General features: G+C 37.4%; 1 protein-coding gene across 8 annotated transcripts in view; it reads right to left on the bottom strand.

Annotated features, from left to right (window-relative positions):
• LOC132112569 (neurexin-3a) overlaps positions 1-15,827 on the bottom strand; it is a 280,631-nt gene that overhangs the window by 113,833 nt on the left and 150,971 nt on the right. The window lies entirely within an intron of this gene.

Raw genomic sequence — 15,827 nt, forward strand, 5'->3', positions numbered from 1 at the left:
ATATAATTTACCTTGTTGGCAAGAACTTGTTAGTAGAAGCAGTTGAGCTGCAGAAGAGTGACTTTGCAGTTTCGGTTTAATAAGAAGTAAGGAGTGGCCAGCTGATTTAAATTACGTGGAATCAGTGAAGTATATATTTGCTCAGTACACCTCGGCAGCAGTCACGTCAAAACCAACGAGTGTAAAGACCAGCGACTCTACCTGTGCGACTCCACCGAGCAAGGACACCGACAAGGCACCAGAGTATTGCTTTTTCCCCCTTTCTTTACTTTTTGTATGACTTGTTCTCATCTACTTGTTCTAGTCAATTGTACTCAATATGTGCTTCCAAATCTCTACTATTACTATTAACACTCGTAAATCACACACTGTACGTTGGAGGCAGAACAATCCTAATAATCTGCGTACTATCCCTATGTCCTCCACTACTTTACTCTCTATTCCAGTTGGTCTCTGGAACTGCCAGGAACCACATGGCCCTAACTGAGACTTGGATCAAACCTGAGGACACTGCCACTCCTGCAGCCCTCTCCACTAATTTCACATTTTCCCACACCCACACCCATTTGGGGGGGATGGAGGGACAGGTCTACTTATTTCAAAAGAATAGCATGAGTAGATGAGTTGGATGTGTTACTCTAAAACTTCCCTGAAGATGATACTCCTCTGGCACTTCAGCATCCACCAAGATAAACCTAGGCTGCCTACTTCAACACTCTGCTTGCCTCATTTGACCCTAAGCGTGTGTCTACTACAGCTACTCACAAATCAGGTAATCAATTGGACATTATCTACATGTGATACTGCTCAATTGACATCACTTTTCAACGTAACCAATGGTCGCTTTCTCCCACTCGCCTACCCTCTATGGTTTCTTACTCACTTCCTCTACCCTCTCAATTTTCAGCACTGGACTCAAACACTGGTACTGACATTCTTTGCTCCACTCTAACGTCTTGCTTAAACAACTTTTACCCCCTTTCATCCAGACCAACACGCACCACCTCCTCTGCACCCTTGCTGTCTGATGTTCTCCCGGAACATTGCTCTAGACTCAGGGCTGCAAAGAGGAAGTGGTGAAAATCAAAACACTCTACTGACCTACTTCAGACTTATGTGCCCTCCAGAAGCTTGAGTTCTGGAAGTGAACGTCGCTTGATTGTGCCATCCCAAAAAAGCACAGTCACTTTTACGGACTTTTTAATTAAATGTTCCCTCCTGGTTGAATGACCTCCCCAACTCAATCCGAGCAGCTGAGTCCTTAGCCATCTTCAAGAATAGGCTTAAAACCCATCTGTTCTATCTTTATTTCACCCTCTAACACTCACTATTCTAATTCTATTCTTAAAAAAAAATCTAACTACTTTTCTAATATTTTTGTATTCTATTTTCTTTTCATTTATTATGCAATTGTGTGTATGTATGTATGTATGTATGTATGTATATATATATATATATATATATATATATATATATATATATATATGTGTGTGTATATATGTTTATATATATATGTATATGTGTATATATGTATATATATATATAAACATACATACACATATACATACATACATACACACACATTTGCATAATAAATGAAAAGAAAATAGACAGAAATCGAAGAGAAGAGTAATTGGCCATGCGCGAACGCACAGGATGCAGTCTAAGCACGTACACGCTTACTTTAAGCGAAGAGGTGAGATTCGCGATTGCACTGAACACGTTTTAAGTGCAGGCATACTCTCTGAGGGAGCCCAGAGAACATCCTTACAAGAGCAACGTGTATCTGAGAGCACGCACCCAGTGCAGAGATATTCGCGCTCACGCATTAATTAATGTACTTTCGCACTACAATTATGCGCTCTCGACATTTGACAGGGAAATAATGCCATAATGACTTTGCAATATTCTTTATAAATAAAACAATAACCATCAGCGACCAGTTCTCCACACCACAAACTGACAAAAACTTCATAATCATAAATATTCATTCTTTCTCCTCTTTTCTCCACTCTTGGAGGCAGACGTTTCTAAACTTATCCTTTCCAATCATCCTACTACTTGATCCTATCTCCACTCACCCCCATTCAGGCCATTTCTTCTTCAGTTATACCCGCACTCACTCACATTATAAACACCTCTCTTCACTCTGGTACATATCCCACAGCATTCAAGCAGGCTTGGGTAACCCCACCGCTTAAGAAATCCTCTCTAAATCTATCACTTTTAGAAAACTACAGACCGGTTGTGACAAGTGGGGCGTGGCCGATGGAGTGATTGGGAAATGTGCGACACCTTATCCACTCACCGGTCTCGAGCCCAACAGAGGAGATTGGAAAGATACAAAAGAGGAGTGACGACAGTGAAGAACGAGAGAGGACCAGGCCTGGGCTTTATTTTGTGTTTTGTTTTTGTTTGTCATCCACGAGGGGCTGTCGCGCTGTTTTGTGTTTATTTGTTATTAAAAGCTTTATTTGAATGTCTGCTGCCTGAATGGGGAGGAGCAGGGAATGGGGGACTCCTGCCGGCTGCCCGAATGCGGAGGAGCCGTTGCCGTCCACCGGGCGGCGGAGGAATGTCTTGCCATCCACCGAGGGCCATCCAGTGCTACCGGTGTCCCTTCTTCTGTTCATTGTAAAGACACTTGAGCGAGTTGTGTTCAACCAACTCTCTATGTTTCTTGCACAGAACAACATCATCTGGCTTCAAAAGCGGCCACTATACTAAGACTGCACTACTCTCAGTTACTGAAGCCCTGAGATTGACAAGAGCAGCTTTCAAATCCTCAGTACTCATCCTGCTAGATCTGTCTGCTGCCTTTGACACAGTTAACCACTAGATCCTCCTGTCTACTCTCATGAAGATGGGCATCTCAGGAACCACAGTCCAGTGATTCAAGTCTTACCTCTCTGGTAGGTCCTTCAGGGTGTCTTGGAGGGGTGAGGTTTCTAAGTCACAACTTCTTGCTACTGGGGTTCCTCAAGGCTCAGTGCTTGGGCCACTTCTTATTTCTTTCTACACATCATCTTTAGGATCCATCAATCAGAAGCATGGCTTTTCCTATCATTGCTATGCTGATGAAACTCAAGTCTACTTCTCATTCCAACCAGATGATCCGACAGTAGCTGTTCGCAGTGTAGCCTGTCTGACAGACATTTCTGTCTGGATAAAGGATCATCACCTTCAACTCAATCTTGCTAAGACAGAACTACTCGTGGTCTCAGCCAACGCACCACTACTTATACTGCTACAATGGCTCGGTCCTGTAGGTTTGCCTTATACAACATTAGGAAGATTAGTCCCTTCCTAACAGAGCAGACTGCACAACTCCTTGTCCAAGCTCTTGTTCTCTCCAGACTGGTCTATAGTAATGCTCTCTTGGCTAGCCTTCCTGCATGTACTATCAAGCCTCTGCAACTGATCCAGAAAGCAGCAACCAGAGTGGTCTTCAGCGAGCCAAAAAAAGCTCATGTCACACCTCTCTGATGCTTGTCTACAGACAACCACTGGCACTACACCAATATACCTAAACTCGCTAGTTCAGACCTACACGCCCTCCAGAAGCTTGCGTTCTGCAAGTGAATGAAGCCTAGTGGTGCCATCCTAAAAGAGGCAAAAAAAAATCACTCTCACTGACCTAATCCTGGACATAGTCAACAGTAGGAAGTATCAGAGGGTCTGATACAATTATCAGCTCAAAACATGCCAAGAGGCCCCTGGCTGCATGATGCCTCATTACATGCTATTTATGAGCTTCATTTAGCATCTGCACAGTTTGTAATTGACAAACTAAATGATCATTATTATTTGGGTCTAATTAGAGGTTTAACGTATTGATTTTTTTTTTATATCTAAATAATGGATGACATCCATGCGGCTGGTTGGAGAGCGTGCCAGATGCCTGGTGTATTCAGGGCCCACAGACACAGGGCCGGCCCTGACCAATTTGCTGCCCTAGGCAAGATTTTACCTGGCGCCCCATGCATCACAGCCCATTTCACCCTGTCATTGTGTTCATGATTTAGCATATATATATATATATATATATATATATATATATATATATATATATATATATATATATATATATATATATATATATATATATATATATATATATATATATTTATATACTATAACTTTGGTTTCAACAAATTTGGTTGCAATAAATTAACACTTTTATTCAGAGATGATGCATTAAATTTATCCAGAGTGGTAGCATTTATAATGTTACAAAGATATATATATATATATATATATATATATATATATATATATATATATAAATAAAGTATCACTGTTTCCAACACTCACAATAATAAGAAATATTTCTTGAGCACCAAATCAGAATATTAGAATGTTTTCTGAAGGACCATATGACACTGAAGAATGAAGTACTAAAGCTAAAAATTATGCTTTACCATCATAGGAATAAATTACATTTTAAAATATATTACAATAGAAAACAATTAAATTGTAATTTATATTTTACAACATCAAACAAATGCAGCCCCAAGTGAGGATAAGAGACTTACAGTACAGACCAAAAGTTTGGACACACCTTCTCATTCAAAGAGTTTTCTTTATTTTCATGACTATGAAAATTGTAGATTCACACTGAAGGCATCAAAACTATGAATTAATACATGTGGAATTATATATGTATATATGTATATATATATATATATATATATATATATATATATATATATATATATATATATATATATATATATATATATATATATATATATATATATATATATATATATATATATATATATATATATATATATATATATATATACATAACAAAAAAGTGTGAAACACAACAGGTACAAACTTCAGTGTGACTCTACAGTTTTCATAGTCATGAAAATAAAGAAAACTCTTTGAATGAGAAGGTGTGTCCAAACTTTTGGTCTGTACTATATTTAAACAGCCGACCCCAAACATTTGAAAATATATACAATATTGTCACTGAATATCGAATGCATATTGCATAGAAAATGGGAAGAAAGGGTTAAAGATCAACCCTTTCTTTTCTTTTCTTTTCCTTTTTTTTTTTTTTAAGAAACTCATGCTTTTTAGCAAGTATATGCTTGAGCAAAAGTGTGTTGTGAGATGTGTCTGGAAAATAATGAGATATTGTGATTACACACAAACATTTCTGAACATTTCTTAGTTTTTTTGTACATCTGGCCAATAGTGCAGACTGCAGAGCAATTAATTGTTCATTCCAGTCAATTGTTCTGGTACTAACGGTCTCAGATACATTCATTCCTAAATAGCATGCAAAAACAAACTGTACTGTGGTTGGTCTTTTTAATCGTTTTAAGACAGATTCTTTCTATCTTTTTGGGGCAAACAAATTAAATTAACTGACAGGCAAAATCCTGGCTACGCAAGAAAGGTTGGTGAATTATTTAAAGTCAAAGTATGGCAGCAGGCTACAAGAAACATCCAAATAAAATCTAGGTTTTTTGTTATGTATTTCTAGGAAAAGCTCAACTAAAATTCAGTACTTGAAGAAATCTGTGCATTTATTACCCAGAGAATGCAATAATTTGTTAATAATTTGTTAACAAATTATTAACAAATTATTGCATTCTCTGGTATATATATATATATATATACAGTACAGACCAAAGGTTTGGACACACCTTCTCATTCAAAGAGTTTTCTTTATTTTCATGACTATGAAAATTGTAGAGTCACACTGAAGGCATCAAGGGCTATTTGACCAAAAAGAAGAGTGATGGGGTGCTGCGCCAGATGACCTGGCCTCCACAGTCACTGGACCTGAACCCAATCGAGATGGTTTAGGGGTGAGCTGGACCGCAGACAGAAGGCAAAAGGGCCAACAAGTGCTAAACATCTCTCGGGGAACTCCTTCAAGACTGTTGGAAAACCATTTCAGGTGACTACCTCTTGAAGCTCATCAAGAGAATGCAAAGAGTGTGCAAAGCAGCAATCAAAGCAAAAGGTGGCTACTTTGAAGAACCTACAATATGACATATTTTCAGTTGTTTCACACTTTTTTGTTATGTATATAATTCCATATATACAGTAATTCCACATGTGTTAATTCATAGTTTTGATGCCTTCAGTGTGAATCTACAATTTTCATAGTCATGAAAATAAAGAAAACTCTTTGAATGAGAAGGTGTGTCCAAACTTTTGGTCTGTACTGTATATATACATATATATATTGTGATGTGGTGAAGAATCACTCGACAAGTTTTGGCTTCGTGAACAACAAAAGGCCCCGGAGGGTGGATTTTATTTACAATAATAAAAGGTGTAGGATGGCAAGCCGGTGTGTGGAGGCTGGTGCCCACGGTGCTCTTCAGTGCTCAATCCAAGTTAAAGTGGGTGTCCAAACGTGCTCCAAAGTGGGTGGGCTGTCGGTCACTCGCTGCTTTCCGGAGAGAAATGAGAGAAAGGGGTTAGTCCAGCGTGCATTCGGCTCGAGACCAGTGTCTGTCTTGTCTGCTCAGCATGTGCTGCTCAAGAGCCGTGTTCTGATGAGCTGCAGCTGTGACCGATCAGCCGGCGGTGAGGACGTGCAGGTGTATGCCGTTGGTTGCCAGGGCGACGCTGATTCCTCCTAGGACGCTCGTCACAATATATATATATATATATATATATATATATATATATATATATATATATGGATGCTGCTGGTAAAGATGCATTATCACTCATTCACACTGGTTAACAGTGACACTTCTCAATTTAGAGTAAAACCACAAACCACTGTTACAAGACTGCACGACAAAGTAAAAAAACTATTTTCATTTCTATAGCCCATTGATTTTGATTGTATTACTGCTTTATGCTCTCAGTAGGCAAGCTGATTTACTTATTAAATAGATTGTGCTGCTTTTCCTAAACAAATATTAAAGTCAGATGGAGAGAAAAAGCTTAACAGGAACAGATATATACTGTAAACATACACAGTTCAAAATGTACAAATGTACAAATACAGTTCCTGCATTGTTCGATTTCTGTGCTGAAATCATCTCATCCAGTTTATTAGGTAACTTTATAACATGTTGCATTTCATACTATGAATACGTATCTCTGCAATATCTCATGAATTATTATTATAGTTGTCATGGTGACATTTACCACCCTGAGTCAAAAATGCTCGGAGGGAAACAGACTCAACAACTATCCAAATGTGAATCTACTCTATTTTCACTGAATATACACATACATTATGAATGATGCACGACAAATGTTTTGTATTTGCTCAGTATTAAAACCTTAAGCTTCATCCAAACTGGCACTAAAGTGAAAGGCAATTCTGATATCCAGAAAGATTAGCAATGCAAGCATATCCAAAATACTACTTTACAACATTGTGTATATATCAATAATTATCTTTAATTTTTATCTACCCCTGTGTAACAGTGCAACAGAGCTCAACTTTATTCTTTTTTAATGGGAATACCATATAATTCTTAGTAGGTAAATAGTTGATATATGAATATATGATTAAATATCCAAGAATAACAATTAAATAATATAGACAAAGTTGCTATAAGTAAAGACAATTTAACTGCATTGCATCGACATTGCATCACCTTATAACGATCGACAGTTTCAGTGAACGTGACATTTATTACTTTTACATGTACATGAAAGTGTCATGACACCAATACATCCTCATTTACACCGTCTCTATGACTTCACAAGACTTTTTCACAAGTTAAGTAAACGATGTGCTGAAGAGTTGCGACCTGGGTGATTTTCAAGCCAAATTCATTAGTGTTGACACTGAAAAAGACACTGCACTCCGCTGCATATTTTAGAGTATCTGCACAACCTCGGCACACCTCTGTAGAAAGACTTAATAATTGATATTTCAGAGGGATGAAAAGAGCGAAGTTCGGTAGGCAGAGAAGTGACAGCTATAACTCAAACAGGCTGATTCAAAATGCCTCTCTGTGTCTTTGACAATTCATCTGAGTGTGTTGGACAGGATCCAGTAGACTGCACCGGGAATTAAGGAAGATGGATGCTTGTGATAGCGGGCTATCAGTCGGTCGGCCCATTACGTTCCCCCTCGCATTCATCATCCGCATGGCCTGTTTGTTCAGTGCCACATTAGGCCTTCACATTTGAATCTGCTTGATCTAAATAGAAATTGATTTATAGTCGTAGGGTGGCAGGTTACTGTGCTTGTGTCTGACTTTGGAAATTTAGTCTGGTGCTTCTCTTACCATCCTGGGAGTCTATAGTTCCAAAGGAAGAGTCTATAGTGAAGCTGTTCAGCATCCTTTTGACCTCAAGGGCTACGCTCTTCATTTTATATATTTATGCATAAAATTGTTTAAAAGTTTAAAGATAGTACGACTTTATTTCTTATGCTGTCAAAGGCTGCATTCTTGATCAAGAAAATAATGTAAAAACAGTGAAATTATTAACTATTATAACAAAATAACCCTTTTATACCCTACATATTTTAAAGGGGTCATTGGATGCCTATTTTCCAGAAGGTAATATGATTATTTAGGGTCTTAATGAACAGTCTATAAGATTCTTTGGTTAAAATTTCACAATGGTAGTGTAAAGCAACAAACTTTTTACCCTGTCACAAAAAGCTCTTATTAGAGCAAGTCGTTTCTTGCGTGACGCTTTAAATGCAAATGAGCTTTGCTCACCCTGCCCCCCTCTTCTGAGCTGCTCTCTGAGAGGCGGAAAACTTTAACTGCATTCATCATGAAAGTTGCTAACTAGCACATTATTAGGAAAGGTGATTTGAAAATATGTATAAAAAAAAAAAAAAAGTATACTCATTTCTTTGATAGGTGGAGCTGGATCACGAATGATTTGCACGAACATAGACATTTTTTAGGTAGATCGTGGATCGGCGCATTCCCTTCACAAACAAATGTAATCCACTGTGAATAAATGACGACTGCTTATTACATCTAACAGCAAAACACTTCAGTCGCTTAGGAGTCATTCTTGTCTATCTGCTCTGGCGTCGAAACAGTGGCGGACTGATGACAGGTCACTCAGGCCGGGTCTAAGGTAAAACGCTAGTGACAATCAACTATCGTATGGGGGCCTGTTTTTGTGAAGTAACACAGACAAGAAGCTGAGAACGGCTTGATTTAAGAAAGGGATAATGATTTTAGTAAATAAATAAAAAAACACTGGGTGGATTTTTATCATTATAGGGTGGTTGTGTACACACACTGCCAACACACATTTACATTCAAACAACATGTAAAAATGCATTTCGCATCTGAAGTACCCTTTAAAATGTAATTATATTCCCCTGATTTTTCAGCAGCTATTACTCCAGTCACTACTCTCAGTGTCACTTGTCTCTATGGTTCTACATATTTCTATCAATGCATAGCATATATAATCAGCCTATTTTATAAGTATGCACACTTGTGATTGCTACAATAATGATCACAATGCACACAAACACACAAAAACTTAAAAAATGGCCTTCATTTTGCTACAGACCTAGCCATGCTCTCAGTATGTTTCATTTTATTTTGCAGGACACTGGACTTATTTTCCTCACACCTCTATGTGCCAACTGCCTTTAACGAAGCTCAAAAACGCGATTCAGTCACTGAGAAGTGCTCATTTATACAAAACAGTTTAAAAGGTTAATTCTCCTGCTATACCTCTCAATAATCTTAGTATTGTTCTGAGTACAAAAACAGGAATAGTATGTTAGCTGCACAGCTCTGCTGACTTCATTGAGAGCGCTCTCATTGCCCAATGAATCATTCAGTATGAAGTAAACACTTCACTTAGCATTGATGTGTTTCATTTTGAATGACACTTCTATTTACAGTCTGTTCGATGGCTTTGACTTAACGTGCTTATCACCTGTGACTGCTAGTCCTCAAATGGACTTGTAAATCACAAGCGTGTGTTTTTATTGTTTTGGGGATGACATCATAGTCACATTGATCATTTTAAAATGTGACACCAAAACAATTATATTACTCCTACTGATCTGACCTTTAAAAAGAGGTTAACTAGAGGTTAAAACATTCTAGGAATATGCATCAGTGTTTCATGTTTCCATAGCAGAATATGAGTACAATCTAACCAAGAGCTTCAAATCCCAAATGGAAGGACAAACAAGAGCCATCGCCCTTGTGCGTGACACTTAACCCATGGTTTCTCCGGTGGTTTGATCCCTGTAGTAATTCTTAAATTTGAATGGCAGGGTAATAAATCATAAGGTAAGCTACAAAGGAGCTGCATGAAAATGTATTGTATGGCTCTGTCTGGTTCAGCGCTATAGTAAAATAAATCATATAACCGAGTTGTTAATCTTGAATGTTATATAATTAAACACTCTGTAGTGCAAAATAATAACACAAACATCTTTCTACTGAAATTAATTTGCCGATTGTATGCAAAAGCGAACAATCAACACAACCAGTGTAATCCGATTGACTTGCAAAAAAATAAAATAAAAAATACATTATTTGTATGGATTCTGAATCCTAAAATGAATGGCTCATATGAGTTATTTATTTAGTGAATCAAAAATATACAGAAAACCAAGTGTTGTCTGATTCACAAACAAATGACTCCTATGATTAAGTTCATTTTATTGAATCAATAAACATACCAGCACAACAAGTGATTTCCTAGTTTCCAAAAATATTTGACCCTTAAGAATCTTTCACACTGGGATTCAGAATATATCGGTTGTGCTCTATGTGTCTAATTCACAAAAAAAAAAAAAAAAAAAAAAGGCATAAGACTTATTCGTTTTGAGATTCAGTCTTCATTGACTGCACTATATGACTCTGATTCATGGAAAAGAACCCGATCATAATAGTCATTTGTATAAATCAGACTACACTGGTCAAGCTGCATGTTTGTTTTTTGTGTACAATCCGCAAAGGCAACTAAATTTCTATTGAGTGTTTTCTTTTATCCAGTACAACAAGTAAAGCCTGACTTTCTAAACAAATGACTCTTATGAGTCAGTTCATTTAATGCCTAATTCAACAAAACATAGTTTGAATCATCCTGAAAATAACTGTCCTGCATGATTTACAACATTAGCAAAGAGAGCATTTACATTTCTAACTGAAATATAATCAAATGTATTTATAAGTGCAAGATACAAAATAGGAGTTCCAGCTAGTACAAGGACATGATATTATAAATAATAATAATTAAAAAAAAAAGTTCAAAAAAAAAAACTTAATGAGTGTAACAAAAAACAATAATGATTTTCGATTAAGTGGTGCACAAATGGTGCATATACATTTAAGGGGCGTTCCACCAGCCTATTTACCTGTCTTTAGCTCTACAATGAGAGAAAGACAGTTTTTGGAGGTGGAACCTTTTTTTTCTTCTTTTTTTTTTTCAAAAGCTTTTTCAATTAGAGCAAAATGAGTGGAGCTATTATCACAATGTGACAGGCCTTGCCACTTTCCAATAGGTCCTTTGATTGCCATGGAAACCAGCTATGATTGTCATGACCACCTCTGGTGCTACATGTAATTTTCGGTGTGTGAGGGGCACTGATAATGCACAATCAACAGCTAGGAGAGGAAAGCATCATGGCCAATCCGGGAGTGTCTGGCACCAGAACCGCCAGTGAGAAAGTCTCTATGGGGGACAGATTGGAGTGCAGCAAAATGAAGCTACTCTTCGCAATGCAGGCTATGAACTTGCTTCCGAATGCAATTTCACTGCTGGAACCCAGACTGTCTTTACCTTGAGAGTTTAAATGATGGAACGGATCACGGATCATGGCAGGCGGGAGGAGACCTATAAGAGTGGCTCGGCAAATTAAATGTGCCTTTCTCCCAAAAGAGGCACCCGTTTGTTGTGTACTGTAGCGCTCATTCCTGCTTTCTTTATTTTTCGCCCGTTCTCGTTTCTGACTATACAGACCTGCCTGTCACAGATTTACCTATTGTGTTCTTCGCCTTTTAGATCCCCCAGACACTCGCTTCCTATTTTTTCTGCAGCGAGCTTCTGTCCCTATCTGCTTTCTACCACAAACCTGGCGAACATTCAATCCTTAGTCGCTCCATATCATCTTCTATTCTCATCTTCTATTATGTTTGCGTATTTCCTCATTTCCATACATGTGTGAGAGATAAAGACCTCTAAACTGAAAATGACACTCCAGCATCATAACTTTTAGCTATTTAGGGGAATTTAAATGTGTTCAGACTCTCACATTTGTTGGTGAAAGTTTTGTTAGTTTGTATGACAGGTGTTATCTGCCTGCTTTACAAAAAATCTAATTGCACAGATGGTAAAAAGGTGACAGAGTTCAGTTCACAGGTAAAACACTCAACACACTTTTGTAGAGATAAAGACACAAATAACTCCTTTTAACCTTATTTTTCTATCCGTATTTCCTTGTCTAAACCTTTCCGTCCTGTCTTTCTTACTTTCTCCTCTTTCCAGCAGCGTCTAACACCTGCTGTTCCTAAAGTGGTCTTGGGCCACATGAAAATGTTTTTTTCTCTTAATTTCATGTCTTTTAGGCAAGATGAGAGGGAAACAGCTTTATTGTTTCCTGAACACTGGTGTGAAAGCATCGAACAGACCACATGAATATGTGAGCCATTGGTAATTATGCGTTTTATCTCTTCAAATCTTGGCTTCTCCAATGAGAAAGACAAATAACCCACTGGAACAAACAAAGGGATAAGACAAAGGCTGAGGCTGGAGCAAGAACAGATGCAGTTCGTTACGCATTGAAACTCAAAATGGTGGCTGTGCGCAGGGCCGCTGTGGGCCAAATGGGTGCCCTAAGCAGAATAAAAACATATATATGCTTTTTTTTGCAGTAAATAACTGTAAAAATACCGCAAAGTCTAAGAGTGTAGTATTGTTGTGCCACCTCCTTCCAAAAAAATGAATAAATAAATAAATAAAAACCTACCATGAGGGCTCAGAATAGAACTTTAATAAAATATAAAAGTAAATAATTAATTTGTAATTAAATTGTATTATTTATAAATTACAGTTGTAGCTCTAGACAATTACCTATGGCTATAATTCAATTAATACAATTGTTTTTGATTGATTTTATAGTCTCAAGCATTCAGAAATCATCCCACAAAATAAAATTAAGCCGTTTTACTACGATAAAACCGTGGTTAATTTTGGTAAGGGTTGTGATGTCTACATGCTTTTGTTGAAGAAATTAAAGAGGCTGTAGCATTTAAAAAGTAGCCAAGAATTAAAAATTGGTGCCATTGGTGACCATTGGTGCTCTTAGCAGGCATTTGTAATAATGCAAATTGTTTATTTTGTATTACATTATATTTTAACGGTGTTATTCAATAAAACCAAATGATTATTATTAATTAACCAATCGTTATTGCATCAGTTTTTATATGTTGCATTTTAAGTCATGAAAAGTAGAATATTAAGTCAAATGCATTGTTGGGGGTGGTGAAATTATTACCAACATTAAAACACATTATGCTGGATACACACCAAAAGATAATCTTGGCTGATTTTGATTTTCCCCCCTTCTGACAATCCTAGCTATGTCCTGATTATCTTGATGGTTCTACAGATTATTTTATCAGATTTTCCCTTGGTGTGAGGTGTGTAAAGAGTGTCCGAACCTGATCGGAAGAACGTCAGAGCCTCCCCGAACGCGAATCATAAATAAAAATGTTCAGTATTTACGATCAGAAATCCTGATGTGTGGGGGGAACCCTGAGGACAGTTGTCCATTAATTATGTAGATCATTTGTATTCAGTCGCAAACAGGAGGTGATAGCGAGAGCAGGCGCAGATGCAGAAATGGCACGTCATGTGTGCTTAAACATTATATATACTATATATATATATAGTTAATGTTTAGATTTTTATTTTTACTACTAAAAAATAATTATATGGTTTCCATAAATGCAGTTAGTGTTGAAGCTCTCATGTCATGGAGATGCTGTGTGTTTCTAGGTGAAAGCAAATGCACTTTATTTTCCCTTCCGAAAGTAGATACATTTAAGAATCTTTAAGATTACTTACAACAGAACAGCAACACATTTTTTGGATGACGTTTCGTGAACCTATAGGAGAGGAGGTAATTCTGATTTAGCTACGACAATCTGGCACCTCTAAATCAGCTACTGTAAGTATGTTTTGTTATTAGTTTAAGTATTTGCTATTGAATGTTCCAATGCAGAGTTTTGCGTGTCGCCTGTGTGTGTCTGTGTGTGTGATAGAGAGAGGGAGAGAGACAGGGTCACACAGTGGAGTCAGCTGTCTTAACCATCTGTGGCTTGTGTACTGCAAACACATACGAGCTTCATCATGGTGTCTGTCACATGACTCTGTTCCTATTTTGGGCTTGAACTGATGGTCAAACTAAGGACATTATTAACTGTTAGTTCATTTATTTTAAAAGATGAAGCTCGCGATTATTGAAAGGGGCGTTACATTTCCAACGAGTGGTTGCGGTGTTCGGCCAATCACAATTTACTGGGTCAGCTGGCCAATCACAGCAGACTGCAGACTGTTGGAAGGAGGGACTTTGTAGAAAACTACTCGTTTTGGGGGTGGGGGGGTGGGGGTTTGGGGGGGCATAGAGGAACTACAATAATGTACAGTATTTGAAAAATAATCTTTTACACCAAATACACAAAGTAATGATCTTTTAAAAAAAGCATCATATGACCCCTTTAACATTGATAAAAAATAATAATTTTTGATTCTTGGTAAGCATAACAAACTCCTTAAGAATGGAATTCAGTGCTAAATTAGAAACCAAATTGATTCCCATTTGATTCAATATTGATTATTTTGGAAATTCTTCAGTTACATGAACTAAACAGCAATATAGCATTTCATTTGAATGAAATATACTGTACAGAGCCCCATTAGACTATAATGGGTTGCAAGTCGTCCATGGTTCAAACAATGTGCCAATTTCAGAAGTGACCTAAGTTAGAACTTCCCCAACTTCATTTTCCAGATGGACGTTTTTACCTCTGGCTCAATTTGAATCATCTCTAAGTGCAATTCCTAGTTAAGCTCCTCTGCACAATCAAGCCTGGATCTCAAGCATCTGCAAAGCTTTCTAAATTTCATGAGAAGAAGACACGTTTAGGCTTTTAAGAACTGTAATCCACTTACGCTGTGCACACGTTTCCTCACGTCGGCTGCTCTGAGGGAAAATGCTTGCCTAAGGATTCTATTGTTAAAGATGAGACACTACAAATATGTGTGTTAAATAAAACATGCATCTATGCTATATAGGACTGTCCCAGAAGAACTTTGAGCTTGCTCTTCCATATCCCAAATGCATTTTTTTTTATTAAGCATTTGTTTCTTTGTTTTCTCCCAAATTTCTTTAGGATAAGATAATGCAATATAAATTATACAATTGTATACCATTTTGTGTAATTTTGATAAAATATGTTCTGCTTTGTTGCCTATTCATTTGTTTTATATCACTAAAACCTGTAAGATGTTGGTAGAAGTGCTTCGTATTTACAATCTATTCTCAAAATATACACACACACATATGTATGGACATAGCATATATTCAAAATCAAATATGCATGGAAACCCAGAGAAAAATCACAAGGATCCCCAATAATTGCAAAGGAGCAGGAACATTTGTTTAAATTTGCTATCTAGTGGAAAGAGGCATCCCCATGTTCACAAGGCTCTCGGGTACAGATAAAACTTGACAAAATCCACAAGTGTTTTGACAGATTTGAGAAGCTCCACTGCACTCTAACCGTTCCCTGAGATGAGCTTTCGGTACGACTGCCCCATGCTTCATTTCCATCCCTATAGTAACCCTTTAGTCTAAATTAAAGGGGATGGATTTTCTG

This window comes from Carassius carassius, chromosome 32, assembly GCF_963082965.1.
Source record: "Carassius carassius chromosome 32, fCarCar2.1, whole genome shotgun sequence".
Classification (NCBI taxonomy): Eukaryota; Metazoa; Chordata; class Actinopteri; order Cypriniformes; family Cyprinidae; genus Carassius; species Carassius carassius.